Source organism: Saccopteryx leptura, chromosome 4 (genome assembly GCF_036850995.1).
Source record: "Saccopteryx leptura isolate mSacLep1 chromosome 4, mSacLep1_pri_phased_curated, whole genome shotgun sequence".
Taxonomy (NCBI): Eukaryota; Metazoa; Chordata; class Mammalia; order Chiroptera; family Emballonuridae; genus Saccopteryx; species Saccopteryx leptura.
In genome coordinates, this window is record NC_089506.1 from 92,757,864 (window position 1) to 92,763,541 (window position 5,678).

General features: G+C 36.0%; 1 pseudogene; it reads right to left on the reverse strand.

The window, feature by feature from the left end:
• Nucleotides 1-3,464: 3,464 nt before the first annotated feature.
• On the reverse strand, nucleotides 3,465-4,841 carry LOC136404399 (heterogeneous nuclear ribonucleoprotein H-like; annotated as a pseudogene).
• Nucleotides 4,842-5,678: the final 837 nt, after the last annotated feature.

The following is a 5,678-nucleotide window of genomic DNA, read 5'->3' on the forward strand; positions in this document are numbered from 1 at the left end:
GAGATATCAAAGAATTGTACCATTCATTGCTTTTTTTTTTTTTTTTTTTTTTTGTATTTTTCCGAAGCTGGAAATGAGGAGAGACAGTCAGACAGACTCCCGCATGCGCCGGACTGGGATCCACCCGGCACGCCCACCAGGGGACTACGCTCTGCCCACCAGGGGGCGATGCTCTGCCCCTCTGGGGCGTCGCTCTGTTGCGACCAGAGCCACTCTAGCACCTGGGGAAGAGGCCAAGGAGCCATCCCCAGCGCCCGGGCCATCTTTGCTCCAATGGAGCCTCGCTGCAGGAGGGGAAGGGGGAGACAGAGAGGAAGGAGAGGGGGAGGGGTGGAGAAGCAGATGGGCACTTCTCCTGTGTGCCCTGGCCGGGAATCGAACCCGGAACCCCTTGCATGCCAGGCCGACGCTCTACAACTGAGCCAACCGGCCAGGGCCACATTGCTTTTTTTATTAGAGAGATAAGAATGGACTATAGGTTATGACATTTCCTTTCAATGAAAATTTTAAAAATTGCTCTTAAGTGTACAGATAACCTTCAATATCATACCACACTGATTCTTTGGTGAGAATTATTCTTCTTTTTTCTGTACTTTTCTCATATAACATCCTTGTCAAGGAGGAATATAGCTAGTAATATAGATAGGTGGGCATTCTTAGACGTCAGAAATAAAACATTCCAAACTAAAATAAGGGCTAGTGTCATAATAATTAAAACCTTTCTGTTTTTGATTTATAATTGCTAATTCTCTTAAGATGTTTAAGACAGGCATTGACTAATAATCTTTTATACTGAAAGCTTTTATTTATGACCATGTTAATCAATTTAAAAAGCTTGATGATGAAGGTAAAATTATGGAAATACTTGAAATGCAATAGAAGTGTTTGAAACACAAATAAAATATTGTTATATTATTATTGGAGATGGAAATAAGTAAAGCCAAGAAACAATAATAAATTAGGTCATAAAATGAGTGATGAAGAATTAATATAGAAAAATAGAATAACATAAGCTTCCTGTTAATGTAAGAATAAATTTTTGAAGCACTATTATTAATCAGAGCAGACGAAGTCTGAATGATACTTCTGGGTCTAGAAAAAAAACAAAAAAAAAATACTTGGCCAGCATATATTTTTTTCAGTTATCTCTTAATAAGAAGCATAGCACCTAATTTGACCGACCCAAGAATAAAAATATATAAATGAATCCAGAATCCCCCATAGTAATTATAAGTAAAAATGTGAACTAATTGAAGTAATATCTAAAATAAATACCCTGCTTCCATTACTTTGATTTAATATAAGAAATAAATTAGAAATGTAAATATTTTATTTGTACAAAGGACTGGAAGAGGTATTTAAAAAAGGAAAAAGATCAAGTTTTGGATATTTGCTTAATTGTTGTGACTAGAACTGCTAGTACATTGTTAAATAGAAATGGCTACAGTGGGAACTCTTGTCCTGATTTTAAGAAAAAAGCATTCATTTTCCCCCCATTAATTTTGATATTAGCTGTGGGCTTTTTGTAGAGAGTATTAGGCTGAGGAATTTCTTCCTTTTCTAGGTGTTGAGTGATTTAGTACTGAAAAGAGGTTAATTTTTATCAAATGCTTTTTTTGTCTATACTAAAATGATATTTGTTTCTTCTACTTTCTTCTAATAGTATGCTGTACTACATTGATTTTTATATGTTGAGTCATACAAAAACTCGGCGTTTTGGGGATAGTCTCTCTTGCTCACATTTTATAATCTTTTTCAAGTACTGTTGGATATGGTCTGTTCGTATTTTGTTGAGAATTTTTTTATACATATGTATAGAAGATAACTGGCCTGTAATTTTTCTTTTTTGGGAGATTTTTTTCTGGTTTTGGTATCAAGTATGATATAATTTAGCAAATGATGTATGATTGGTCAAAAATCTCCAATATCTTTGTTGTACTTGATATGTTGCCTGAAGATCAAGTTCACAGGTCCTGTTGTCTTACTGAGGTTTAGTACTTTCTCTTGGAATGACTCTTTTGTTTGTACTGTGGGGTTTGGTTAACTTAGAGATCTGACATAGTTAATTTTAGTTGTCATGCACATGTTTTTTTTATTATTTTAGAGGCCATGTGAGTTTAACAAGGTCTTTATCAATCTGCTGTATGCTTATTTTGGTATGTTAGACTTGCAGCTATCATTCGGTTATCACTAGACCTCCTGTTAATTGTTAAAACCCATTTACTTCTCTCTCATTTTCTAAAGTATATAGAAAATAAAAGTTATAAATGCTATTAACTAGAGTAACAAATAGAAGCCAAAGATTTCACTGGTCTTTACATCTTTCTCATACATTTCCTTTTGTTAAACTTTATACTTCTTTAAGATCAAATTCACATTTCTTTATTCCTATGGAAACGTCTTTCCTCCAATCAGAATTAATTTAACAACACTTTGTTCAAATATCTACTGTAATATTTACATGATAGTACTGCATTTATTGACATCTATTTCTTCATCCATATACCAATATTCTCTTTCTCCAGTTCGATTATGAAGTGCTTCAGGGGACTAGCAAGTTCGATAGGCTTAGGTTTCTTACCCAAGTTTGGGAAATTTCCAGCCATCAATTTTTCAAATACTTCTTCTCTACCCTCAACACACACACACACACACACACACACACACACACACACACTTATTCTCTTCTTCTGAGAATCTGATGGTACATATATTAAATCTTTTATTTTATGTATTTCAACATCTGAGGCTATGTTTAATTTTTTGGACTTGTTCTCTCTTAGTTTCAATTGAATAATTACTTTTGTGCTGTTATAATGATTATTTTTGGTTTGGTTTTAAATTAAAGATTTATTTGAGATGTTTCATTTAGCACAATATACCTAAAAGGAAAACAAAATACAATGAAAGAGTTAAATCAAGGCCTCAGAACTTCATACAAACATCAAGACCAAAATTCTAAAGTATTGGTATTGCATCTTAAATTTTCCACATTAACTTTAAAGAAAAGCTTAACCTTACATGTCTTATAAGTTATTAAATGAAACTAGAATTAACAAATATGCCAAATGCTTCACTTTTAATTTCAGACACAGTTTTTATATTGGGTTTTACCAAAAAAATGCACATCTTTGAACATACTTCCAAACAGTGTTCAATGTAATGTAATATGAAAGCACATTTAACATAATCCAACTGCTTTAACTTAAATATATTAACTGCTTAAGTGCATTGTACAATAGAACTAATTTGAGAAAAGTGAAACATCGAGTTATAGTTTACTCAACCTAGTTGTTACATTCTAGATGAAGATTTGTGTTCAAAATACCAAACCTTAACTCTTTAAAACAGTCCTGATTTCTACTTAAAGTAAGCACAAACCACAAGCTGATATTACAAAACTATAAAACTTAAGTTATTTTTCTTTAAAATAATGTTGACCAAGAGTGAATGATAAGGATCAATTACATTCCCCATCCACTACTCATACTGTACATGGTAGACATCTCTCCCATTCTGTTCACTCCTATAGATGTACAACTTCCACTGCTGAGGAAGCTGCTGTTCACTGCTCCTTGACTTCTTATGAAATATTCAATTGAAAAACTCTGGAGATTTCTCTGTAAAAGTAGGTCATATCCGCTATGCTGCTCTGGCCCCCAGAGTCATCTGCATAACCACCATGCAGCTGCTGGCTGGCTAGCCCACCATAACTGGACAAGTTGGACACGCTCATGCCTTCCATCATTTGGCTACCATTTGCACCACTACTTGCTCCTGCTGTAGAATTCAAGAAGAGTTCTACACATCTGTGTTGCATATTCGCTTTGTCTTTTGGCATAGAAGCCATAGCATCTCTATGAGTCACAAACTCAACATTTACTTTGCCAGTTACTCATCAATCAGAACCAGTTTCAATATGTAGTCTCACAGGATTAAGCAGTAAAAAATAATTGTAAACGTCATTGTCAGTAGCTCTGTAAGGTAATCCCCGCATGTGTACACATCATCCTTTGTGCTGGAAAATAGAGCCACTCTCACCATATCTGTGATCAGACATTCTTGAAAAAATAATAATTGAGGTCTCTTCCAAATCTATCTGACTCCAAATCATAGCCATCATTCTAGCCACTATAATCATCATGGCCTCCACAACCTCCACGACAAGCACATGCTTCATCCTTTCAAAGCCAGCTCCCCTGCCTGTAATCCCCTCTGCCAGTCTCAGGTCTGTCACAGAGACCTGGATATTGCATGGTCATAAACTTTCATGGTGGATCATAATGACTTCTAACTTCAGCTCAACTACTCTTAAAGATTTTCATATACTTTTGCCCTATTCTTTCCTTGTATTTCCTTAGACTCTTTTTAGCAATTTTCTGTGAAGCAAACTACATGAAGGCCTCCCCTGTACTCCCTGGAAGTCCACTGGCTATGTTATCTCATTTGGCATGGCTTCCAACCCTGAAAAGAACTAAACAATTTCTTCCTTGCTACAGCCTGAGGGGAGTCCTCTAAGCTGTACTAAGCCATCATTGGATGTGTCGGGACTATTTGGGCTAGTATGCTTCAAAACCGAATTCATTTCAATGTTGTTTGACTTGAATTCTTCAACATATCTGTGGCCCATCGTTTCTCTGTCTTCTTTTCAGGGTCAATTTGACTTCATCTTCTGATTCAAGTTCAACAAAAGACTTGTGACTCAATCTGCCTTCTCTGGTTTAGATGAAACAGATACCTTGAGCCACATTTTGAATTTTGCCATAAGAAAAAAAAAACCAAAAAAAACACTGCACTTTGTCCATCAAGTAAGACCAGGACAAACCCTGGACCTTCACCACAAATCCCCCTTGCCTTTGGTGTCCAACATCTTTGTCTCTTGGTGGGTTCTGGCGTGGAAACAGACTAGCATGTGACTTCAGCATGGTTGAGAAAAATCCTAATTGTACTCTTTAAGTTCAATATTCTTTCCTCTGTCCTCTCCATCTTGTAGTTGAGCTCATCCATTGAATTCTTTTAATTTTAGATATTGTGCTTTTTAGTTCTGAAATGGCTACTTCATTCATCTGTGCATGTTCTAATTATTTGCTGAGGTTTTCTATTTTTCCATTTTTTAAATAATGTTTCTAATGCTTTTTGAAGCATTTTTTTTTAAATCAGTGTTTTGAAATTTTTGTAATATATTGTAATTATAACATCTGCATGATCTTGGTGTTGGGTCTGTTACTTAACTTTTTTCATTCACTTTGAGATCTCATTGGTTCATTTTACAATGAGTTATATTCATTTGAAACCTAGGTACTTGCAGTATTATAAGGCTCTGGATGTCATTTAAGTGTTTTGTTTCAGTTGGCTTCCTTTGGGAGAGCTCTGTTGGGTGAAAGAAGTGGGTTTTACTGTCAGGTAGGGAGAAGATTGAGTATTCCTCCCACATCCTTTGATACCCATTGATGAGGAGCTCTGTGTGACTGCTGGGCTGGATAGGAATTCAGAGCCCTCAATATGCTCATACTGCCCTGGCTAGGGAGTGGTAGGGTGAAGAGGAACACCTCCTCACAGCTCCCTACTTGACTCCGATGATAGAAAGTGCAGAGAGCTTTTTACTCTAACCTGGGAAGAAAGCTCCCATTCAGTCTTCTCTAACACCACCCTGCTAAGTGAGTTGGGTCACCTTGCTA